Genomic DNA, 27,048 nt, shown 5'->3' on the forward strand with positions numbered 1-27,048 from the left:
ACAACTAAATACGTCATCTGAGGTCATAAAGTTACTCAGTAGGGAAAGTCAGCTTCAGAGCCAGCGTGTTTTATTTCAGAGTCATGTTCTTAATCACACGTTTTTGGCTTCCAGACACAGGGCAGGAAATGATCAGAGAGGGTTCTAGATGTGGGGGCAGCACTGTCATTTTCTCTGGTGGTGAAGGAGCATGACGTGTTGAAGAACAGAAGCTCCCCTTCTGTTGAAGGAATTCTGAGTCGTTCCTTGACCTGCAGGAGCAAAGTAGGAAAGGTGGCGGAAGATGGGCTGAAGGTGTTGCCAACAGGAGGGGATGGAGAACCCGGCAGTGTGCAGCTGAAATCTTCCCTCTTGTGCTTGGGCCAGATAGCGGTGCGAGCATCTTTAGCCCTCAGTGCGAAGCTCCTGGAGAAACCTGCTTTGTCGGGTCCTGAGGCTGGAACTGAGAAAGACCACGAAGCCTGCAAGGCTGCAGGCTGCACGAAGTCATTTGCCACAGGAAAACAATTCCCCCGGGGCAGTTTGGGGGTGACTGGTGTTCCTGAAGTTCACCTGGATCTGGCTCCTGCTGGCTTGGGGCAGCATACTCTAGGTGGATCTGTCCTTTCAGCTGCATACCGGTTGTGATGGTAATGTAATCACCAAGGATCTTTATTTTCATCCCTCACTGCTCCCTTTAAATTGATTCCGGGGGTGGGGGGGGTGGGGGCGTGGGGGGAGGGGGGTGAGGAAGGGAGGAAGCTCTACCCTTTAGAGTGATCGGCAACCTCCATGTTTCCTGTGGTCATGTTTATCTGTACTTTAAGTCACTGAACATTGCCTCTTTGGAACCATTAAGATGTCCCATATCAAATTTGCTGTTAGGTAAGGGGAAGTAAGGTTGGTTTCTTCGTTCTTCAGTCATGTGGTGATTTCCACTTCTCTTCCCTCTTTGGCCAACTGCAGATTCTGAATCCCTCCTAAACTGGGGGTGAGGGAAAGTGGAGAGAAAAAGGCAGCGAGGAAGTCCTCACTCGCCTGATACTCTCCTGATGATCATGCATCATCTTCTCTCTGAACTTGGCAGGTCGGTGAAACCATCTCATTCTATCATGGACACTTTTGTGCATTTGTAGAAGACCTTCCTCCTCACCTTGCTCCCAGATCAGGGAGGGTCTCTCACACGCACTTCTGCTTGAAAAGGCAAGTGCTGTTTGACTGAGCCTGATTCCTTACTTATCTGTATTTCCTGTGTATCCAGCATAAGCTCCAGCTCTTGCCAGCGTGACAGCTTCTGGACACTCCTTCTGCAGGGATGTAGGATAGCCCTTTGGCGGCTCAGCTCTGTGCCAGCTTCCCATGCATGGCTCCCCCCCCCCCGCCCCGTCCTCCCCACATTCCTGGCCAGGACAGCAGGCCTGCTGCCCCATCTCAGTACAGTAGGCTCCCTCACATGCCCACAGATGACCAGCCCATCTTTGTCCTTTAGGATTTTGGATGGGAGTCAGCACCTAAACTGCCGAGGACAAGCATTAAGTTCTTGGAATAATCCTAATAAAGTTGCTTTTCTTCAGTGTGAGTTAGGGGCCAGCGTCTCCTATTGCTTTCTCCAGAACATTCTTCCTTCAACTATCACCTTGAAACTGTCTGACTAGATTTGAAGCTAGGGCTATCTCCTTCTCTCCTGGACCAGAGATGGGGTCGGTGTGACTCAGAACAAAGACTTCTTCAAATACATCTTCTCCTCTCCAAAAATTCTCTTCTAATCTCCAGCTCTAGACCCTTTTATACTTTAATGTGGTTGAGACATCTAAGAGTCTTCTGGAGTAGATCTTAGACTCTTACTTTGAAATATTTTTACTTCTTGGTCTATCTCCCTGTTTTGAATTGTGCCTGGGCTGAAACTCTACTTTAATATCAGATACATCATAGACATTATTACCAAAATGACATCTTTTCCCTCAGCTTCAATCAGAGTGCTCGTTTGTAGAGTACAAATATGACCACATGACTCTCCTGCTTGGAACCCCTCAGTGAGAACCCTTGCAATGAGGAAGATGGACAGCACACAAGTTGACAGCAAGTCATTACCAAATCGGATGCTCAGGCAAAGACCAAAGGAGGAAGAGGTGAGTGGGGAGGAGCCAGGCTCTCTGCCTCCCAGCCTTAGAGCAACAGCAATTAATCAACAGTGTTAAAAGCATAAACTCTGACCCCACAGTGCCTGGGTTCAAATCTCTGCTCTGCCACTTACTAGCTATTTGACCTTGTGAAGTTACTTATCCTTTTGGTAGTGCCCTGGTTTCTTCATTTATAATGGGTCTGGTAAGAGTTTCTGCATATAATTGTTGTATTAAAGGAGTTACTGTTTTCAAAGTGATTGGAAAAATGCCTGCTATACAGTAAGTGCTACCTAAAGTTTCCTAACTAAATATAAAATGTGCCCCACTGTCTTTTGTCTACAAGTCTTAGATCTTTGCCCTGACTGACTCAGAATTACTCTTCATTATTCAGCTTAGCTATCCATAGCCTCTTTTGAGAAGCTAAATCATCCTCAACATTCATTCAGGCATCCCTTTTATGTGCTATAAATGTATTATATACATATCAATATCACCACAATTACCCCACTGTATTGTAATTGACCTTCTCTCTCCATAAACTAGAAACACTCTGTTGAAAGCAGGGGCCATATCTTAATCATAGTTGTACAACCGGACTATTGGATATCCATTACATATGTGATGAATGGATAAATAAATGAGTGGGCCATGGAGAAATTCTGATAAGGGAAAAATTACATACTTGCATTTTGATATTTTTCTTTCTATGCATGTAAGAAGAGTCTTCTCCAGTTGGTTAGAGATTTCACAGATTCTACTTGTCATCATTGTCCCACAAGTCCTTTGTAAAAGAAGGAAGTTTGGAGATTCATCTAAAATTTAGATTTACAAGTCGAGTTTGATTAATTATTCCATCTAAGTATTTCCCACTTTCATCCAATGTATTGAACGTAGGATTCAATTCAATAAACATTTATTGAGGGTCTTTCTGGGCGAATCAGCATGAAATATAGAAACACAAATAAAATACCACCCCTGACATCTAAGAGCTTATAGTTTAGCAGAGAAGACAGACACACAGGGACTCAATGCAAGGTGGAACATAACAAAAGTGAAAAACTGGGGGTTCTCAAGAAGAGAGGTTTCATTTATTACAATTGCTTGTTTTAAAATGTGTTTTTTTAATAGTGAAGTCTCATTTCCAATTACTTTGTTGCTTTTTGATTTGTTATTAACGTTTTTCACTTCTCAAAGTTACTATACTAACTGCACCTGAAGAACAATTTCTTAATGATATAATTCACCCAGAAAGCAAAAGCCTATTTTACAACATCCCTTCATTTTCCTTTTTCTAAATGCAGTTGTCTCATCTTCTAAATGGGCCTAGACTAATTTGTATAGCATTTGGGGTTCCTGTACAGGATATTAATGGTGTCATTGTAGAATTTTAGAGCTCGAAAGAAATTCAGAGGTCATCCAGTATAAAGTCTCCTTCCCTCTCCTCTTCCTTCCTTTCTTATTTTCTTCCTCTCTTTCCTTCCTTCTTTCTTTCTTTCTTTCTTTCTTTCTTTCTTTCTTCTTTCTCTTTTTCTCCTTTTTATTTTATTATTATCATATATGTGTATATATAATATATATGTATATTATATATACATATATATTATACATACATATTTATATCTATATATTTTTATCCCCACAGAAATCTGAAATTGGCCCAATGTGATTAGCAAAGCTAGTTACTAGAACAGGCAAAAGAAACTCTGACATCCTGATGCCCAGTACAATTATTTTTTCCATGAATACCATGCTGCTTTTAGAATAATTTTAGACTATAGGAAATGCAGTCCTGGGGAAGATATTTATAACAAGTCTCTGGCTCATTTAGCATGCCGTTGTTTGGGATATCCAGCTGCATACTTTGTTCTTGTCGGTAATAAATTATTTCCTGGCAATTTGGTTGACAAACGGGATCCCAGCCCCAGTGATTTGCACACGTCTTTTAAAAAATGATCAGGTTAACTGTTCTAAATGGACTTTTTGTCCTTCACTTATCTTCTAGCATGAAGAGAAGGAAGATTCAAGATCTTCAATAAGAGTATAAATCACACACACAGACAGAACTCTGTTTATATAACATTTAGGGTGAAGGTACCCTTTTATGAGCTTTTGTAATCCAATGGAGATTCTCTGAAAGCCACAAAATCTCTCCTCTGCCCTGAAACTAGCTAAGTTTGCTTTTTTAACTTCCCAGTGGGCTAGGATACAAAGTATGTGGACATTTCAAATGTTTGGAAAGCAAAACAGAATCAGGAGGTGGGGGTGGGGAGGGGAATGTAAGGGTGGCCAATAAGGATTCTTTTACAACTCATATTTCTCTATTGAAAACTGAGATTTCTGGTCACATCAGGGCAGAATAATTGATAGCAGCTGCAGATGGGAAGGTTTGAGCATGCATCTCCCCAGGCAATATTTTCTTTGGTATTCTCTATGGTATGCTGTAAAGTATAGCAGTTCAATATTGAACCACAGTTTCTCTAGTTCTCTTAGTAGACTAAAACCATGTATTTGTTTTTGTTCACAAAACTTGTCTTGTTCTGTGTTCTTCTTTAGCCCATCTCTGGTGGCCATGATAGTTGTCTGTCATCAAGGTTAGTGATGTTGGGAATACCTCTGGCAACATGCAGTGAAGAAGCAGAAAGTGAATGAACACAGAATGAAGACAGGTTGGCACAATCTTGGCGGCAAACTGGCCTCTTGAAGTTAAGAACCCCCTTGGCCTGATTAGTGGGAAGAAATCATACGTAAATGAATGGCTTCTCTTTCAGCCGCCATTGTTAATAATAGCAAGAGAATGGAGAGTAGGTTGATCTTCGAGATGTTTGAAGATAATAAGCAATAAGCAAATTGGAATTTAAGAGATAATAATGACTTAAAATGGTGAAAAAGGGGCCAGTATATTTCTAAACTGATGGGTTGAAAGGAGGAAGAGGGGGACTTTTTCCAGTATGGACCCTCTTAAAAGGGCACGTCTCTGATTTCTTCAGTAAAACGTTTCTTTAATACCTACCCATCTCTTTCCTTTAGTGAGGAGTTCTCATTTCAAATGCTCTTATTATGATAAATAGAATGGAAAGGGTATGAAAAGGCTATTAAAATAATTACAGAAGTTCAGGTCATAAATTATCTGTTGATTCAGGCTGTCAGCAGGTAAGTCAATTGCTTCAATGTTAAGACTAATTGGCTGGACTAGAGAATTGGCTATGAAGGACTACAGACATCTGGATCAGTTGTAAGCCATCAGCTTGGCCAGTGGGCTCCAACCTGCACTGAATGAATATTTCCCTCATTTGAGCAATAGACACTAAGCATTATTGAGTTACTGAAAGTTTGTGTGATATCAGTTTGCCACTCTGCTGCAAAGCATGATGGGATAAAATACAAGCCCTGTAACAGCATGGGATAATGGGATAAAGCTGCCAAGATCTCTCAGCTGAGAGAATATGGCCAAATCAAAAAGGTAGCTAGTGAATGTTTACCATGAACTGGGTTCATCAGCTAAGTACATTATTTTCTGATTGCTATGCTCAAGAAAACCCCTATTTAATCAGTTTTGCATGCTGTCTAAAACACCTAACCTAAAAACTATCATCCTGTCCAAACTTTTCCTTCTCTGCCCCTTGCCATAACATAAGACCAAGAATGGTTTATACTTCCATTTTGGCATGCATGTATTTATCTATCAGTGGATTGTGTGAAAAGAACCAGCAGGTTTTTAAAATAAAGAATCTTCAGAGACTAGAAAAATGTAGGGTTTAGCCAAACCTGGAAATGAAGTCAGCAGCAAGCCACCCCTCCCGTATCTTAACCCTCATATCTATTGTCCTCTTTCTGTAAACAGTGCTAATTGGTTAAAAAAACAATGAGACGAGGACAGTCAACAACATTCTGCCTCACTTATTGCGTTTGTCTCGTCACCGGTAAAACATTTTCAATGTGACAACAGGATTATTCTCTTCTAGGTAAAACTTCTAGTCCTTTACTTGAACTTCCTATAGCTTTTTACTTCAACAGAGTAATCATTTGAACTTTAAAGTTATATCAAGCCAAATATCTTACATAGTTCTGTGGTTGCCCAAGAAGGAGGTGTTCTGCAAAAATAAATTTCCTCAATATCTAAAAGTTACACTTTTTAACCTTAAAACATAAAAAAATCTGATTATTTTCCATTTGAAAATTTCTGCTTTCTTAAATATACTAAATAGCATATTAAATATAACATTTTATGACTCAGGTATAACTATAAATATACATGTACCAATGCACTTATGGCCCATTAAAAGTATGGAGAAGTTTTGCCTTTCAATAAATCTCTATATCATCTCAAATTACTATATTTTATTTGTCTGCTTTTAGTAGTTTTTCTGTAGCTATTTATCCTTGTCATTGTTGGAGTGCTTTTTTTTTCTATCCCTTTTCCATTTACAGCTACTAATCTGCCAGGGGTCTAGGAAGTACATAGCTAACAGTCTTAAAATTGAAAACAGGAGAATAATGCCTTATGATGTGAATGGACTTTACCACCTGGATGTCAGGAAAATTATTTTGGTTCCCCAGAGACCTTATTTGCCTATGTAATTGAGGGACAAAAATTATTTGTTTTCAGATGACATTAGATTCCTTTGGCGGGAAAATTCTTTCATATCTGCATAACTCTACCACTAATGTTCCAAGTGCTTTGATACTCTGGTAAGTGTAGAATGAATCTGCTTATTACACTAAGGGCTCTTAAAGGCACAGAAAATGCACATCCTGGCTTATATTCGCATTTAGATATAATGGAAAGAAAATGTGTCAGAAAATAAATGCTAAAAAGGTTGACACATAAATTTTGTGGTATATATGTTTTGTTTTAATATTAACTTGGCCATTTTAGTTAGAATAGGCCCGATAACAATCATCTGCTTATTTGTTTGTGTTTACACATCCTAAAAGAGAACATTAAGCCAAAATTCACAGGCAGAGATAACAATAAATTAAATAAATGAAAAGTGGAGATGGACAACTTATTGCCATATAGAAGGATGTAAAAATCTCAAAATATTTCTATGTTTTGGAGGATTCCATGAAATCTCTTACTGGGTTATTAAAAAAGTGTTTACTCACTTGATTAAACATTTTTCCCCTTTGCAGAATAAATGAAGCATTTCATGTGCATTTTTGACTTGTTCACACTTAATACAACAGTCTTTTCATTATAACAGAACACTTTATCCAAAAATCTTAGGATGTTCCGTCAGATGTCTAAGGCGTATCACAGACTTTTAACGAGCATTTATATTCTTTTATTTCTGATCCAGGAAGCTTCTTTAAGTAGGCCACAGGTAAACTTGAACTTTAATTGCGTTTTGAAATTAAGGGCACGTTCAAATGATTGGTTACTGAAGTTGAAAAACAATGTGTGAAGTACATTGCTTCCCTTTTCAAATGAACATTTTGCAAAATCACTACTTAGAAAATTGCCCTAGAAAAATGTATGTGAATTTGTATTCCTTTAACAAATTATTTTGTCAAATTGATTCCTCTTTCGGTTTACTTTATTTTTGAGTGAAAGAGAGACAGGCATGAGCAGAGGAGGGGCAGAGAGAGAAGGAGACACAGAATTAGAAGCAGGCTCCAGGTTCTGAGCTGTCAGCACAGAGCCTGACGAGGGCTCAACTCACAAACCATGAGATCACGACCTGAGCCGAAGTCAGACGTTTAACACACTGGGGCCCCCAGGCCCCCCCAACTGATTCTTCTTTAACATTTTCTACATTTTTTCTAAGTTGTTAAATTTTATCGTTGCTGTTGACCTTGTCATGTAGTTCCGTCTGCCTCTGTGGGACGTGTGAATGTGCCTGTGCGCGTGCGTGTGTGTTGTGGGTGGAATGGCTGGGATATGGAAAGTGGGTCTTGAAGGAGAAAATTGAGGTTCGAGGTGTGTATGTAGTGATGTGTTCAGGTAGCTGATGTCAACCTTGGGAGGTGATTGCCTTTGGTTTGACTGACAACCATTATTTCCCTTCCCTTCCCTTCCCTTCCCTTCCCTTCCCTTCCCTTCCCTTCCCCTCCCTTCCCTTCCCTTCCCCCTCCCTTCCCTTCCCTTTATTTCTTTTCTTTTTATCTAAAAAAAAAATTCCCTTACAAGTCAAGAGGTCACAGGATCAAATTAAGTACACTTGTTGGGAATTGCATTCATGTTGCAATGAACTGTGAGAATAGTGGATTTAGCCAGCTGTGGAGTTAGGTCCCAATTCCTGCTTTGTCATCACATACAGTAGTTTCTTTACCTCTTTCCTGTGGCTAAAAATGAACAACAGTAAATACAGAAACCACTGGCTCTGCATTCTGCCATCTTTCTGCGTGTTATGCAACGGTTTGGCTAATTTGGCAGAAAGTTACTGAGCTTGACTCCCAGGAGAGAAGCCAATTATGTGTGTCTTATTATAATGTTCAACAAGATCAACTGCGCCTTAAATATTACAGAAGTGCTCCTTTAAGGCACTTTTTCTGACCTTTAATGCAATTCATTTTACAGAACATGAAAAACAAATCATCAGAACAAACTTCCTGAATTGTATTTGTGGGCTAATTCTCAATCTACTTATAAATATTATTGGGAGTGCTGGCTAAATGCTACCACATGTTAGGGCAAATTTTTACAATCACAATGCCATACGCATTACAAAATAAATGGAGTTAGCTACATCTATCATCCTTAGTTATTTCAACTTTATATTTGTTGTGTGTTATGAAAGCTATTCCCCTCTAAAGGGACACGTGCTGTGTGTAAATTATTAACTCATTAATTTCTGAGGTCCTTATGCCCCAAGGACACAACAGTTTATTTTTCTCTGGCTTGCTGGTCTCATAAATGTGGAAACCAAAAGACTTATAGCAGGAAATCAGTGCTGGAGCGAAAAATAGAATTCAGGTCTTTTAGCATTTAGTGTAGAGTTGAAGAGCTTTTGCATAGAAGTAAATTATTGCTATTTGTGGGCATGACATCAATTAAGTTTAGGAAAATTGTTTTTGACCTACCATTATTTTTAATTATTTTAAATTGCTTTAAAGCATAAATATGACATTTTGGTTTGGGTGAAACATACTGCCCTTCAAGCAGTATCATTCAATTGTAATTCATTCTGTGAGCTTACTAGTAGACTGGGGGCAGGATAGGGTTTGATGGAGTGAACATAAGCAAGTTTGCCCCTCCAGTCATGTGCGTACCACAAGTCCAGTGGGAACCCACTGTGTGATGGTTGGTGTAAGAGGGGTCAGGCAGCGACTAGAACCAAGAGGAACAAGCCCTGAAAGGAAAAGAGAAAGCTTATGAAGGCTTTTGGATTATATCTTTAAGAATTCTCTTGAAGCCTCTTAAGCTATTTGACATTTTCTGAAAATAAATTTCCTAGTGTATATGCTATAATGATATGCTTAATAACAGCTTGTTTTAGGATCATCTGTGAAGAATGCTTTACAAATACACTTTGAGGATATGACTATAATAATAACAAAACATAAGGTAGCTGAATATAACAATAATCTGACAAACACTAATGAAGAGTTTACCAAAGCAGTCTTGACTTAAAGGGTGCCAATAAAGCCTAAGAAATAATAAGAGAAAGAAAACCCAAATGGGTGCAGTTTGTGTCTACAATAGAATACTTTAGGCAATATTTTACGTTTAAGCATTTTCGAAAGACTAATACTTTAACGTGTTTCTAAGCATTACTGTTACTTAATTTCTGTGAGAATCAGCACCGTTGCAATCCTACTATATAAATATATTCCCAGTCACATGACTTCACAAATTAAAGGAACAAGGCAGATGACCAATGGGTAGGGCATAAAGAGAACTGAGTAGTTTTACACTGGGGAGATCGAGGTAGAGAAAAAAAAATAAGAAATATATTTTTCTTTTCTTTTTTTTTTTTAATTTATTTTTGAGACAGAGAGAGACAGAGCATGAGCAGGGGAGGGGCAGAGAGAGAGGGAGACACAGAATCTGAAGCAGGCTCTAGGCTCTGAGCTGTCAGCACAGAGCCTGACGCTGGGCTCGAACTCATGGACCGCGAGATCATGACCCGAGTCAAAGTCGGGTGCCCAACCGACTGAGCCATCCAGGTGCCCCTAAACCATATTTTTCTTAAAGTTGTTTTTCCTTTATATATATAGATTTGGCATCTCAATTGTGAAAATTAATAGACATTCATAATTATGAGAACATTTAATCCATAAACGGTCCTATCCATAGTAGAATGCAACTATTGATTGTTTTCTAGAGAAGCTAGGTTTGGTCAGTTAAAGCCTATTTGGGGATGGGTGACAGGATTAGGGGTAGATGAGCGGTGAGGGCTATATAGAGGGATTAATGAGTGATGTTCTTGGTTCCAGTGGTTCTCCATACTGGCTATTCATGAAAATCACCTGAGAAGCTTTAAAAAAGTACTGATGTCTGCCATACCCTTCTCCCCATTTCCTCCCCTTCCCCCAGCCCCACAACAGCCTCACCCAATTATACTCTGATTCAGTTGAGATTGGAAGGCAAAATACCATTGTTGCACAAGAATGAAGGAGCAACCTCTGGTCTGGTGACTAGCAATGGAGATTACCTAGGAATAGTGATGGAAGGAAGAACCATGGAGAAAATTAGAATATAGAGGGGACCAAGATAGAAAAGATAATGGATTGACAGAAACAATGAAAAAGAAGTATGCCATTCATGGACAAATATGGCCAAAGAATTCAATTAAGATGAATAGAACGTGAGGTACCTGCGTGGCTCAGTTAAGCATCAGACTCTTGATTTCTGCTCAGGTCTTGATCTCAAGGTCGTGAGATCGATCCCCACCTCTGGCTCCGAGCTGGGTGTGGAGCCTGTTTGAGATTTTTTCTCTCCCTTTCCCTCTGCCCCTCACTTGCTCTCACTTTCTCTCTCTCCCTCTCAAAAAAGAAAAAAAAAAAAAAGAAAGAAAAGAAAAAAAAGATGAATAGAACGTAAGTGAATATTTCTAAGAGACATATTCTTTTCTGTGTATGGATGTAAAATATAGATAATTGGTATTTCTAGGTTAGTCTCCCCAAAGCCAACTTTTTCACACTAATTTCCAGCAACTGCTAACAACTTCTGCTACGCATTCAGTTAGAAGTCTCTGAAATTGGTACCAGACAAAGCAAGCCCTCAGGCATTCTCAGCGGGCCACAGTAGTCTGGATCAATTAAGTAAGGAAGGAACAAAAGGACTAAATTGGTAAACCATTGGTAAGACTGAGCGTATCTATGAGGTTTCTATCCTGAAACAGAAATAGCTCAAGAGTTATGCAATTTGTGTGAGGTTTCTGAGGAATCTTTATTTTGCAAGATTTGTAACACTATGTTATTTTGGCTGAGGCTACCATAAAAACAAAGTCATTTCAAACAGTGCAGTGAAAATCTTTGTCCTTTTTCTGTGTCGAGCATAGGGAACTACCCATCATTCTACAAATATCTGAGGCCAAACTACCTTTGCTGTTGTTTGTTTTCCCTCTTTTTGGATTGTCTTTGCCCCTTCAATATCATCTTTAAAATTGTACTCCAAAAAGCACAGTCTCTGTAAATCTTCCTGTAGTTGATGGAAACAATATTCAGGTATGCTCTCATCCAGAACGCACACACATCTTTAACACCAGTTTTGTGTTTTTCTGTTTACTCATCTGTCCCTCCTTCTGGATGGACTGAGAGTAATTCAGGGAGGATTTATAGCCAGTGTCTTGCAGAGTGTCTGTTTTTAATTGCGTTGGAAAGCTAACCCTTCTGTTGGGAAACTAGAACCCCTAATGAGAGCTCAACAAATACTTGTTGCATTAAATCGACACCCTTCGCCTACTTGGAAATTTTCCCTTTGGCCAGTCCCGTTGAAGCAACTTTAGTTATGTCAGTGGAGCCTGTCTTGTGCTGTGTTTTTGTGTGAGTGTATTCATCAGCCTCCAGGGGTGTATGAATCAACTCAAGATATATGAAAAATTTTCTTGTTTGTACAGCACATACATTTGAAGGAAGGGGAAAAAGGGTCTATAACTTTATTAGATTCCTAAAGTGGTCTAAGGCCCCAAACAGATGATAAAACACCATCATAAACAGTGAAAAACTGAAGGCTTTCTCAGTGAATTCTGAAATAAGAAGAGAATAACCATTGTTATGACTGCATCCTTATTGGAAAATAACAGGCAAACTGTATTACCTGTGGCATTATGATAGTTTACCTAAGAGCAAAATCAAAATACAAAAACTGAAGCCAAATGAAACTTTACTAAAGCTCATAGAGTTTAGAAAAGCAGCTAGAAATAAAACAGGAATCCAAATATGAATAGATTTATATGAATAGGTTTATATGAATAGGTATATTAGGAAAATCACTTGAAAATATAATGAAAGAAAAATCCCAGTTCATCAACAATAAAACATATATAATACATAGAAATTTAATAAGAAATTTGCAAGGTATCTATCAGGAAAAATAATATGGCTTTGCTGAAAGACATAAAGAAGACTTAATAAAGCTGTCCCATATTCCTTGGTAAGATGACACAAATGCTGTAAAGATTCCAAGTAAATATGTGTAAACAACCTCAGCATAGCTAAAAATGCAAATTTACACAATAATGAGATATAGTTTATCTTTCAGGTTAGCAAAACTTAAAAATAAGGTGGAGTGGTATATTTTCTCATACGTTGTAGATAGGAATGCACATTGTTGCAACATTTTTGGAGGTAACTTGGAAATAGGTAGCAATATTTTAACTTTAACTCCTTAGTTCTGTTTTTAGAAATCTATCCTCTGGAAATATCCAACCAAATGACTGTAACATTGATATATCAGAAACTTTGAAAACATTTGTCCATAAGAGTTGGTTAAAAAATTACTTTCCATCAATGTATTGGATTTCAGCAAAATACTGGACAGACATCAAAAGAATGTGGCAGTTCTATACATCAAACAAAAACATTGTCCTTTATATATTGACAAGTGTACAAAGCAAGTTGAAACACACTGTTTGACATGGCTCTATTTTTGTTTTTCAATAAAAAAACCCGTGTGTGTGTGTGTGTGTGTGTGTGTGTGTGTGTTTGCGTGTTAAAAATGCATGGAAAGAGTCCAGTAGGGAATAGCCCAAACGGCGGCCATCTCTGCAAGTAAAATTTCAGGGATTTTTCTCTTTTTACCTTGCCCATTGCCACAACTCTTCAAGATTTTCATAATGATAATTTATTATTTTTTTAAAATCAGAAACAAACAAACATGTCTCTATATATGTGTGTGAATATAAATTCTTTAGGCTTTCATCTTAGGATTGTTGTGGCTTTATCTTTATTTTCCCCATGCTTAAACTTCAGGACACAGCCCCTTTTGGGGGACACGGAGAACATTCATTTTTTCAGAGCTGAGCAAAATTAATGATAGAAAGGACAATAATAATGACAAGACAGGGCCTGAGTTTTTTGGGCCAACTTTTACTGTGTTCCCTTCCCCTCCTTCTGCTCTGAGTGGGAGTCTTAGAATATATGTCATTAAAGTTCATTGAATTTGAAGTGCATATATGAAAAGGGGAGAAAAGAGTCACAAAGAGTTCTGCATCGCCAAAAGAGAGACACATTCCCAGAGCGTCACTGCTTGGGAGGGCTTCCTTTGGACTGAAATTTGAAATTTCAGATTGAGAGTTTTTCTTGATAAGGGGAGAAAACCTTCCAAACTGAGCCAAAAAATTAAATTGGAACCATCAGAAATATTTAGAGAGCCTTCGTTGTTGGTTTCCAAAGTAGGTACGACCCCCCGGGCCCCTGAAGTTTTTATTAAAATGCTTTTTCAGAACTACCTTTTCAATGCATAACCTGTTGGGCATAAAGAAAATGTTCTCATTGTTATCAAATACTGAAGCACCTTGAACAAACCCCATCGTTTCTTTAATTTTATTGCCGTTTTGATTGCATGATTATTTATTTCAACATTAAAGAATATTTCTGCTTTTAAATTCTCAACCGATCAAGCTCACAATGAGTTATTTTAAAACACATTCCAAATATTTTATTTCGCCCAGCTTCATGTTGACAGGTACAATAGTCCCATCTTAGCTTCTGTTCACACAGGAACACATTTTGAAACCCAATTAATAAAAGGTAGAGCTCTGCGAGCCCCGCAGAGCCCAGCACCTGCTGAGCAAACTGTCAAATGTTTGCCACGGTACTTAGAGCTGTATTATGGCAAAATGAAAAAAAAAAATAAGCATGGGAATGAAATTAAAAACTCACAATGAAATAGTTGATTAAGAAAATTAAGCCATTTAACACAGACCCATGCCTCTGCCTCCTGGAGGAAGCCTTGGGAGGTAGCTGTGAAGTCGAGCCAGTTAAAATGTTTGTCCTCAATGGCGCTGACTGCTTAATTTTATTCACAAAGGACTCCTCTGGCATTCATCTAAATTTTCAGACCCCCTTTCAAATTTATTCATAAGTTTCCTCTTTCCCAGTGACCCCAACATACTTGGTGCTGGGAGAGTCTGTCAACAAATGGCAGATCTGCACCTAAACCAGAATGAGGCCTTAGGGGTCCTGAGGCCCAATTTTAGGTATGGACTGGAGCTGGGCTCTCTGTCTCCCTGGGCCAGACATTTTAATTGCTGGATTTTTTTTTTTCTCATGTTTAAGGGAGGAGGGGGAGGAGAGTGTGATAAGGGAAGCTTGGAAGGAATAGTGATGAATAGACCTGGGTCAACATTTTCCTCCTCTGGCTGGGCTTTGCGTTAAGGATTCTTAACGTTCTCCTGAGCAAAATCAGTACCTATGTCTGTCTTTCAAATGCTTCATATTATAAACTTGGTCAAATTCATCTTTTTCAGGTTGATTTCCAGGAAGCTGAGAGCCTCTTTTGAGGTTGTTCAGCAAGTTACATCAGCAGAATGCTCCTAAACCATGACGATATTCTTAGGTGTGGACCAGGATGAATTTTATGAGGCATGTTTATAGTGTCTTTCAATCTGGATGAACTTCACATCAACTGCTATTCAGTAAAAGCAGTTCTACCGATATCTATACAATGAGTTCCACAAATGTAATTTCTCCTGGTCTGGCTACGTTTGGGTATAGTTTTGAGAGTATCTGCCCAAATGGAAGGACTGCTCTACCAATTAAGTTGGGCTAGTTGGTGTTGTGATGACAAATAATCAACCGGGATGTCTTAGCCGCCTAAAATTCCAGTGTTTATTTCTTGTCCATGCTATATACTCATCATAGTTTGACAAAAGAGTAATGCGCATGGCAGTCACTCAGGAACCCAACTGATTATTGGCTCCATGCTTTCGTGATCACAGAGACTGGGGAAAAAAACACAGCAAACCACACACTGACTCTTAAAACTGCCCAAAAGCCGTGTTACGTCTACTGACATTTTACTAGCTGAAGCAAGTCGGCTGTGGAGCCAGGCCAGTCTTCTATAGGATGGGGAAGTATAATCTTCCCGTAGGGATGTGCATGGAATATTGTGAACAACAGTACAAGTCATGACAACCGTGCATCCTTAACAAAAAACTCTAAGGAATGATTTTCTCAGCTGACATTTCCCGAGATCTTGGGTGACAAAAGCCTCTAAATTGTCTTATTTCCTACTGACTCCTTGATGCAGTATTCTCTCCTGGCAGTTAAAAAGGAGAACTGTCTGCTTTCAAGAGCAGACCAGCTGGAGGTAGAATCGATATTGTACCCTGAAAACACAGCAACCTCTCAAGACCCCATGCCAGAATATTCTCCATAACTAATATTTGTATTGTTTTGACAATATGTACCTTGCTTTTTTCCTTTTCTAGTTATAACATATAGGCAACTAGACATATATACAAGCACATGCAGATTTAATGATGGTGTCTTTTATGATTCACCTTGACCATTCTTTTGTGACTCCTCCCATCAAAAACATTCAGTAATTCCCAGTGGCATTCCTAACATATTTGACACCCTGACTGGGTCATTTTTATAACCCCCTTTCCCCAGCTCCACCGTGTGATGAAATGATTTTCATGCAGTAAATAATAATCAACATAGTTTTTTTAATCTTTTCAAACAACAAATAAAATGGATGGTTTCAATTTTGAAGATTTCTCAGCTTCATAGAATATTTTATGTATGAACTAAAATTCGCACTTTTTCAGGCAAAAATATTACACTTGTATTTTGCATTTATTATAAGAAAATAGAAAACTCCAAGCGATCCCATACAATGACATCAGTGAGGTTGCTCAAGTTCTGATTTTTTTGACTCAACAATCCCAGCTGTGTCTGCCCAAGGCAAACTCAAAAATTCCCAATTTACTCTTGGATTCATGCAGCTGAGCGTGGGTGTGTTGGGGGCTAACCGTATAACTGGGAGTTTGCTGAAATAACTTCCATGTAGAACACAGTGCTTAGTAAAGGATAAATAATTAGAATGTGATCATTGAAACTTTACAGTGTATTTTTATTATTTATTTATTAAAAAAATATTTTTAACGTTTATTTATTATTGAGAGACAGAGAGACACAGAGCATGAGCAGGGTAGGGGCAGAGAGGGAGGGAGAAATAGAACTCGAAGCAGGCTCCAGGCTCTGAGCTGTCAGCACAGAGCCCGACGCGGGGCTCGAACTCACAGACCGTGAGATCATGACCTGAGCCGAAGTCGGACGCTCAACCGACTGAGCCACCCAGGCGCCCCTACAATGTATTTTTAAAACTCAACATTAATGACAGCAATTGTTTAAGAGTAAAATTTACAAATTGTTTTTTTTTTTTTTTTTTTTTTTTGAAGAGGAGGGGTATTTGATCACTTCCCTGTTTAGAATTTTAGGCACAAGGTGATGATTACAATCAGAATGACTGGATTTTATTATTGTTTTTCAAAATAATCTTTACAAGGGATCCCCACCCCACACACCTACTGCCCTTACCTGGAGCTACTCTTAACACCTCCATATTTAGTCAGCCACTGGTAACTCCCCATTGTTGACATAATTGGATGCAAAGTGATGACCGGTAACAAAGTTCTCCACCAATGGCCTCAACGTCTTTTTAGCCTACCCCTCCACATCTCCTCTCTTATGAAAGGAAGGAATCACCATCATCTAGAACAGTGGAAATACTCTGTTTCCTGATCCCTCCTCCTCCTTTTTTTTTAATTTTATTTCTTTAATACGTCTCTGTATTTGTTCATAATTCTCCCTCTGACAACCTAAGTATAAAAAGCCCAGGCTTTAGAGCTAGAATATTCAGGGTTTAAATTTGCTCTCTGTACTTTATAAATTGTGGGATCTTGGGCAAGTTATGGAACCTATCTAGGCCTTAGCCTCCTCACCTGGAAAAATAGTGACAAAAGCCCTGTTTACACATAGCAAGATGTGAGGAGATGAGAACCTAAAATATAATGAGATTGTCTGTCACAATAACTATCATTTTATCTTTTATCTCCGTTGCTAAATTTCACATATCTGATACTTACAGAGCTTTGTTCAAAATAGGCTCTCATAGGGGGCAACTGGGTGGCTTGGGAGGTTGAGTATCTGACTCCTGATTTCAGCTCACGTCTGATCCAGGGTTTCATGAGATCGAGCCCCTTGTTGGGCTCCTTGCTGACAACACAGAGCCTACTCGGGATTCTCTCTCTTTCTGCCCCTTCCCTGTTTGCATGCACATGCTGTCTCTCTCTCTCTTTCAAAATAAATAAATAAACTAAAAAAAAAAAAAAATAGGCCCTCTTATCAATTGAAATGAACTGATTAAACCTTTTTAAAGAAAATTTTTTCCCCTTGTATTTGTATTTTCTGAGGTTGCCACAATAAAATATATTGTTTAAGTGATTAAAAAAAAAACCAGTTAAGAGTATTTCTTAGACTGAATAGAAGACAAAATTCCAAAATAAACTTCAGAGAGCTGAAGCAGGGAGAACAGGCAGGAAAACGGAGCCCTGAAGAGGTCTACCCATGTAATAGGGGCTGCCACCTGGGCGGGAGCAGGCACCTTAGCTGACACTGAGCCTCAAAGCCCTACCTTCCCCCGGCTCCATCAGAAGGTATGCTCCTGGGGAAGGAAGAACAAGTGACATTTCAAGAATTGTCCCCACGTTACTTGAGGAATATAAAAGGCAATGATATTTAAATGGGATTTAATTATATAGCCATGTACCTAGATCGTTTCCAGGGGGGGAGAAGGGACACCGAACCATGGGACGATAGATACACCGTAGAGGCTCGTGCTCTAGTCCTTTCTATAATTACCTCAGCTATGAGCCTTAAGCATCATCATGAGAAGACAATCTCGGATATTTCTCGGTTGGCCTTAGTTCCTCTTCTTCAGCTGTCAAGACCTCTCTGGTTTGGAACAAACACCGCGACAAAACGGGGAGGCAGCGCATGGCTGGGAACCGTAACCACCCGGGAATCTGCGTGAGGTGTCCATTTCACCTTCAGAAACATCTTAGCATTTTGAGCGGCTCAGAGGTCAGGAATGCTGTTGTCATCAGGGTGAGGGCTGCGTCCTGAATAAATACCAAGTTAGAAGGAAGATGACTCAGCCCTCAGAGCTGCCTAAACCTCATACTCCTCTGATATTTTAAGCAACAGAGAGTGGTAAGCAGCTGTTAGATATCTTTGCTTCTTTGTTCAGGCAAAGCTTAGCCTGTTCCATTTGGGAAGAAAATATTCATAATTTCCAGCCCATTTTAAGTTCTCTTTTCTTAGAATTGTTATTGCACACATAGCCTGGACCATACAACTTAGTTTTCTGTAGTTCCGTCTCATTTTCTAATTATTTCCTGGTCCCAAGTGGGTACTGGGATTGTTGCAGGAAGAGAACCTACCTTGCATTCTTCTTATATTCTCTCTAAACTTAAAGATTTAGGGCTGGGTGCATAGGAGGTCGTGCATACAATACTCAAACGAGCAAGTTACTTCTACGTTCATTCTTTCCTTTGAACTTTACCACACCCCCATAGAGTAATTGTTATTATCTCTATTTCCTAGGCCAGGAAACTAAGGTTTGGAGAGATTAAGTACTCTGCCAGAGATCATATAACTAGTAATTTGCAGTACCTGAATGTACATATTTTTTCTGAAAATGTATTTACATAATATAAATTCTGTAAATTTATTATAAATTCCATCTTAAATTTTATGTAATGAGACCTTAATTGAAAGACTGTTAAACATATATTTAACTTCCTCAAGGTAGTGGCTTCCCGTCGCTCACCTTTTTTCCTCTGGCTCTGGAACCAGAACACCTTTTGAAATGTGTAAAGCTGTAGGTCTAGAACGTAATTATTTACACACACACACACACACACAAGTTTATGTGTGCATATGTAAAAAGAAATGGCACAGGAAAATTCCCAACTAATAAGCAAACACAAATTCATTTGTATTTTTGGTTAATATGTTTGTAGTAGATGTTCTGAGAATTCACAATGTTCTGGGGGCATTATTATTTATCTTAAAGGTAAGGAAGAATCAACAATTGTCTGTGGTTAAAGCAGGCAAAAATGATCTAAATAGTTGAAAGAGACTCATTTCAGTCAAAAGGTATTTATGAGCACCTGTATTTTCTGTCACGGCCAGAGAGTGGTTTTGAACACAAAATTGGGGAAGGTCAGACACCCTGGACGTTCAATCCAGAGAACCCAGTTTTATACACCAAAATGACTCAGGAGGACCTGGAGAGCTACCTAGCTTTTTCATTCTGGTCTCGTGCTGCGAATGGACAGCAACTCTGAGATTGACGGAAGACGCTTGCCTCAATGATTGTGTTATGATTCATAGATTCCTGGTACATAACGTAATTGAGTATTTTGCCTTTAGAGGCTTCCTCTTTCAGTTCTTGCTAGGCTAGAGTAAATAAACATCCTATTTATATCAACAAAGTAATAATTTAAGCAAATTAAATGTTAAAGCCTATTAAAATTGTTAAAGAACTTGAGTTTCGGTATGGGTAAGTGCAAGCACAGCAATTTAGTCTTCATTTGAGAGATTATTGAGTATGATGTGCAAACATTTTATGCTACTCGTGTAATTAATGTCCTTGGCAATTTACCACACCTTTTGCTTTATTTGTGAAAATTGTAAAGGATTAACTGTACAGAGATGCTTGAAGAAGTTGACTTAATGGATCACCAAAGTAAGGGAAGAGTGGTCCAGGGAGGGGTGGGGGATAAGAGAACACTCAGAAGATCGTTAATGTAGCTACAGAGAAATCTCTATTTCTGTCTCCTGGTTTGATCTCTCCAGCCTACGCCCTGTGCACTAACCTAGAATAGATCACTGTGCTGCTCTGTTAAGGATAATGTACGGACATTTAGATTGATGATTACTGCTGCATTCAAGGTTCTGTAAATAATGATAACATTACTGTCTGGCACATTATATAAGATCACCTAAATTATAAGTAGAAGATGTATCATGTCATGATCACGTCTAATATATGTAATTTACAGGCTTAATTTTCACTGTCATAAGTGTCTGTTGAAGAGGGCAAGAGAAATCACTCTTACCCAGAAAAATATGGGAAGGAAGCCTATGTCTTTTTCTAAATCTGGAGTTTAAGAATTGTGCAATCGAAAGGAAAATCCCTCTCAAGGGGAAAAACGAAATCATTTACCATCACCCCCTCCCACTAGATTTCATCAAGCACATTTGGTGAACTTAGCATGTATTGGACATGATGCTGAGCATGGCGGCCTGGTGGAAGGAGGTGGAAAAAAAGTGTTGGACATCTGCCTTGCTTTCGCTAATACCACTAACTCATTGAGGAAAGTGTGACAGTCTGCCTTTTAGTTTTGGTTAGGGAGGATCCTGAAGTGTTATTAAAAATTCTCGTATTCAGTTTTCCTTTTGTCCTCTGAGTTTTAGGCATTTTGTTGTTGTTTTTCACTGAGAGCCTATTTAGCTAATTGTACCCTTTCTCTCAGTGATGATTATTCATTTTTCAAATATTTCTTCCTCTCCCCAAACAGCTTTATCATTTCTTATCTCATCTGTCTTCCCTTTTTTATAGTTTTGCTGTTTTTCTTTACATAACAACTTTGAATTCCATCTACCAAGGTTTTTTCCATCAGTTATAATTTTGTAAGTTGGTCTACAAACCTACCACCGTCATTACCTCCTGGTGCGTGGAGTTATTTCCAGTTCATAGCTTTTCACACATCCAGAAACGACCATCCTTTTGTTTTGTTCTTTAGTCCATTCCTCTATAGCTGTTCTTTCACAAGTGACCATTAAGCATCTAGTGTATTAGGTTGAACTTTATGAAGTTGATATTTATGTAGGTCAAAAACTGCCAAATATCAGCAATTGCAAATGGTTCAACCAAATTTGTCTTTTCAATACACATTTGTCATTAATTATATGCATATAATTGAAAAATATGCAACGTTTTGTGTATATGTGCGTATCTACTCCTTGATTAAATGAGTAGTGCCAACCTGTATCGAATACAGAGTCCATTTAAACAGGGGACTCTTCCTGGCCTCTGTATTCTCTTCCACTGGTGTTTGCTGCTACCCAGTTGTCATGAGAGACCATGACTTTGCTTCTTCCCCTTGTATTGTTTGGGTCTTTATAGTATTTTCAATCAGTAGATTTTAGCTGATATTAGTAGATCTGCTAATATATTAATAATATTTTAATATTAATTTATTATTTATATTTAATATTATTAATCTAATTAATTAATTAATTAAATATTTTAATAATTATTCTCCTGTTCGCCTTCTCTTAGTCTACTCTATTGGCCTTTGGATTTCCCCAACATTAATTTCAGAACGTACGTTGCGTTTTTATGTTGACTAATATCATTTTCATAGCCCAGATCTCTGTCATGTTTTCTCATTGTTCCTTGCTGACCGAAATCTTGTTCTTGATTCATGGATGCAATATCTTCTCTTACCTCTTTAAAAGTGATAATAGCTTTATTTGTCTCTTTGTTTAGTTTTCTTCTCCTTGAAAGTCTCTTTTCCCTCCCACTTCCTTCTCATCTCACTCATCCTCAATGCCTGGTCATATTTAAGAGTGATGTTTTGCCAAGATGACTGGAGGCTCTGCGTTCATGGTTGGAACTTGTCAGCTGTGGGCTTTATTGTCACCTAAACTGGCTGTCTTATCAGGCAAACTGCAACATCAGTATCTTAGTGCCTCTCCTCTTTGCTCTATCAGTTTTCCCAGAGACAAATCTTCCAATTTCCAGCTGCAAGGTTCTAAGGCTGGGCTATTAGCATCCCTCACTAAGTGGAGAGAGGAATGGAGATCTCAAATTCAGTACGTAAACCTTTCGTTAATTCCACAATATGCAGCATGCCATTTCTTTTCTCCACTAGACTTGGTGCTCCCAAAGACAGGGAATTTTTTTTTTACTGTCTCTAGAGAGTCAGCTTCCGATTCCGCTGTTGGGTGGGCTAAGGATTTTTACACAGAATGGAGGGGGGCATATGGACATCTGTTTCACAAACAGTCTTAATCAGTCATCTTTTGTTTTTGTTCGGTTCCACTTTCACCCTCACTTTTAGGGATGCAGGTGCTGAAAATATCTGAGTGTAAGGGAGGTTTTGCGAGACAAATGAAAGTTTCTCAGATTTCTCTGCTACCAGTTTAGGATTCTCTTTTTTAGTTTGCTAAGCCATTTAATACTTATTCTTCTGTTTTTCATCATCTGAAGTTTTATTGCTATTCTTTCATCCTCTGTGCTCTTTGTCTTTATAGATTTATGCCTCAAAAGATCCCTTCACCATTGTTTTATGGGGTTTATGGAAGGGCTGGATAAAAGGCACACATCCAATCCCCCATCTTTAACTGGCATTCCCTGCTGTTATCTTTTATTATTTCCTTCTTGCTTCCTTGGTTTACTTGGTCACTCCTTTACTAGCGCTTTGAGTAATCACTTACCTCATTTATTTAAATCTTTCTTGGTTTCCAATAAATGTATTTAAAATGAAAACTCTTCTCTCAGTACTTCTTCACTTCCAGAATTTGACCTGTAAATGTTCATTGTTATTTCACTGTAGATGTTCACAATTTTTTTCTTGTCTTTTTCTTCACATTACGTTTACGTTGCATTTTTGGGTGGAATGCTGTATAGTTTACAGTTACATGGGATTTTGACAGTTGTCACTTGCTAATTTTTTTTTTTTTTATTTTACTGCATCGTGATTAGATCAAAAGGTCCATATGATATTGATTTTTTTTTTTTTTTGGAATTTATTACAGCCATTTGGTGGCCTGTTTCATGACAGGTTTTTTGGGTCGTCCATGAATATCTGGGGGAAAAATGTGTCCTCTCTGTGGAGTGAAAAGATTTCCAGAAAGTTATACATCAAATTTATTGATCCTCATCTTCTTTACTCTGTACAGCTCCTTGGTCCTCCTTCATGGTTCTTCTATCCTCCTGCAAATTTAAAAATCCCCCTTTCTTGTCTACCATCTGCAGGATTACAGAAAGAGCCAGCAACTGCTGGAAATTATAATAGTTCTCCATGCTGTGAGTTTTCTTGACCTTTCTTCCATTTCATTAATACAATGCGATTTTGGCTATTTGTATTTTTCCGTTTAGCTGTTTGCTACGGGAGGCCTCTGTTCTTTGTTTATTCCTTATATTGTCTATTCTTATGTTTTCAGAGTGCCCTCAGTTTCATGCAGAAGTAGTACCTGAGAGTTGATCCTACCGGTATTTTAGAATTAAGTTAGATTTAGAGTTCATCCTGTCCAGATGAGTCTTACATTCTAAGATCAAATAAATAATTACAGAGAGGTAGGGGTTTTAAAGAGACTCACATCAAATATTTTAATTTTATAAGTAGAAAAACTGAGGCCTAGAGAAGTTCAGTAACTTCTACACTGGTTAATCTTCAACTGGTTAATCTAAGTTCTTCTGGTTAGTTTAATTGGACTAGTAACACTTGGCTCAACTTAAAATTGAGGATAAAAAAATGTCTTCATGGACCTAATGATGAAATATGATTATATTTGACAATATTTTAAGCAGTGAGAGGGTTTTAAAAAATGTTTATTTATTTACTTTCAGAGAGAGACAGAGAGCACAAGCAGGGTGGGGGGCAAAGAGAGAAGGAGAGAGAATCCCAAGCAGGCTCTGCACCGTCAGCGCACGGCTCTGTCATACCAACCGTGAGCTCACGACTGGAGCCAAAGTCAAGAGTTGACCGCTGAACCCACTGAGCCACCCAGGTGCCCAACAATGAAAGGATTTTTTATTATAGTTCTGCTAAGTTTCACAAAAGCAGAATTCTTCTGAATGCCTGATGCATATATCAACCAGTATTGCTGTTAATATGTATCAGGCATATTGTGAGGGTTTCCGATTTCGGGAATGATTAAATATTCTAGCTCTCTCAGAACTTCTGGTTCAGTAGAGAAGGCACAAACATAAGAGAGAAACCCAATAGAGCGGGGCAAGTACTTTAGGAGAAGAAGGCTACAGGTCAGAGATTTTTTGTAAGGGAGTGTCCACAGCACCCAGGAGGTCAAGGGAGGCTTCACAGAGGAGAGATTATATTCTCCAGCAACTCTGAGTCAACATTGAATCCCTCACTTAAAATGACTATCTCTCCTTTATTATCTGATGAACACCCCCAGGAAATTGTGAGGCTTTTGGTACTTCTAGAGAACATTGTGAGAGTGGAGGTGTAGCAGAAACTGAGGTTTCAGTGTTGAACTGTGCTTGGTTTTTAGAGAGCCTATGGATCATAGATCTTGTAGAAAATGGGAAGCCATTGGAAGGAAATATTTATGTGTGGTACTGGTGATGTCTTAAGTACATTGGGCTATTCAAGAATAGACTGGGTACCTTTGTCTGTTGGACATTCACAGGAAGACATTTTATTATAATTAGGCTTAGGGTTGCCATTTCTTTTTATCCATGGCCATTCCTCGCCCATGTGCTCTCATTTTGCTAGTAAAGCTATAATTAGAGTGAGCTGACAAGAACCCAAGTCAGGAAGAAAATTGAGGCAGCTGATGAAGAACCTGACAGAAATTTAGGGGAGTCACTTAAATGTTCTCCAGATTTGTCAGCCTCTCAAATTTCATTCAGATTTTCCTTTATATATCATTTCTTCTCTTGTCTCCCCACTTCCTACCTCCCTCTTTCTTTTCCCTTACTCTCTGTCTTTCTCTCTGCGCCATTAGTTCCTTCCTTCCTTCCTTCCTTCCTTCCCTGCCTCTTTTTTAACTTCCTTCCTTCTTTTCTTCAACACAGAAACTGCTTCTATATTTTGGTTCCCTTATAGAAGACCTCTTGGGATGACAATGACATATTCTATATCATTACCATTGCTTGATGGTAAACCCTGAACCATCTGGGGCTCATTTCAGGCTGTGACAGAGTCAGTATTCTAAGCATCTAGACTCAGAATTTTTCTTTTTTCTTTCTTTTTTTTTTTTTTTTTTTTTGTATTTCAGTAGGTTATACCTCATGTATCCAATAGGAGGAGAAGTCAGTTTTCAAACAATAAAATCATTATCAACCTGAATAATTGCTTTTCTTAATCACTAAACAAAGTAAATTCTATAAGGAGTAAAACCTTAAAGAGCCCATGGTTTCTCATGTGGGTTCCAAATTACTTGGAGTTGCATTACACGTGTGCATCCAGAATGGCAGTCTTTGGTTTATTCAGTTATCACTCTGTATTCTTCGGTAGTTATATACAAGTGGTAGCGGTGACACGACATGATAATTCATCTGAGTTTCTATCACATTTATATTGCTTTTTGTTTTGGGTTGTTCCAAGTTTGTGTCATAGTTTGTTTTTTTTTTTTAATTATAGTTTGCCTCTCTTCTTTGAATTAGTCATATACGTGTAACATTAAAGGGGCAGCAAAAATAGACAGATAATTAGTTAAGTTCTTACCGAGATCAGAAGAGATGGTCTCTGAATTCTCAGAGTTTAAAATCTCAAGACATGATATGATCAATACTTACTACAGGCAGATTATGATAATGGTCATAAAATACATATTTAAAAAATGGTCTAGAAAATCAGAGTGATAAGGACACCTGTAGCTGAGGCACATCAAGAAAGGCTTCCTGGTGGAGGCATTTAGATGACCATTGAACAATGTGTGGGAGTTCAAGGATGTAAGGTGAGGGGGATTAGGGGCAAAGCACACATATAGGGCAAAGGCCTGAGTGTCTGAAGCGTGTGACCCAATCAGGGAGGGGACATAGGTCACAGGTAAGGAAGTCCTGAGAGGTAAATCTTGCTCCTGAGAGCACAGGGGACAGAGTCAGAATGGAGACAAACTTAAGGGCAAACTGAGAGCTTATAATTTATTCTACAGGATAATGCTGGGCAATCAACGCATGTTCTGAGCCAAAGAGTAATCAGATGAGAATAATACTTTAGAAAGATAATCTGGTGAGTTGTGTAACAGGGACTGGAAGGGGAATGTGACTGGAAATTGGGGGGGGGGGCAGAGAGAAAACAGGTGTGATTAGGGTGGTGATAGAAAGGAATTGGAGGGAGGTGGTCGGTTGATGGCAAGAGACTCCCTGGATTTGGCCATTGATTTGAGGAAGGAGCAAAGGAGCCGAAGTTAAAAAACAAAACAAAACAAAACAAAACAACAACAACGAAAAGGAAAGACAGACCCCTCCCTCAGTGTTTCTGCTGGGGCGTGACTGGTAGCAATGGTGGCTCCCCAGGAATAACAAAAAAGTTTGGGGAGGAGCTTTTGGGGCAGGGGTGAGGGTTGTGGATGGCGGATACGAGGTTGTTTTACATCTAAACTAAATGCCGCATATGTCAGCTTAAACCCCTGGGCAAATAAGGGATTTAACACCTGACCTTTTGTTCTTCATGCAGCCTATGGGATGGTGCTGCCTTTTGCTCACAGCCTCGATTTTATGAGCGTGTCCTCATTGAAAAGTCCCCGGGCCCCTCTGGCAGTTGTCGCGATATTAGGATCTCCC

At 38.8% G+C, this 27,048-nt stretch overlaps 1 long non-coding RNA gene across 1 annotated transcript; it reads left to right on the plus strand.

Moving 5' to 3' along the window:
• LOC125938969 (uncharacterized) lies at positions 1 to 27,048 on the plus strand. The gene is made up of 4 exons (XR_007462874.1): positions 1 to 629; positions 946 to 1,066; positions 1,945 to 2,108; positions 26,942 to 27,048. It is a non-coding gene; the product is annotated as an uncharacterized LOC125938969 (long non-coding RNA).

The sequence above is a fragment of the Panthera uncia genome (genome assembly GCF_023721935.1).
Source record: "Panthera uncia isolate 11264 chromosome B2 unlocalized genomic scaffold, Puncia_PCG_1.0 HiC_scaffold_24, whole genome shotgun sequence".
In the NCBI taxonomy this organism is placed as follows: Eukaryota; Metazoa; Chordata; class Mammalia; order Carnivora; family Felidae; genus Panthera; species Panthera uncia.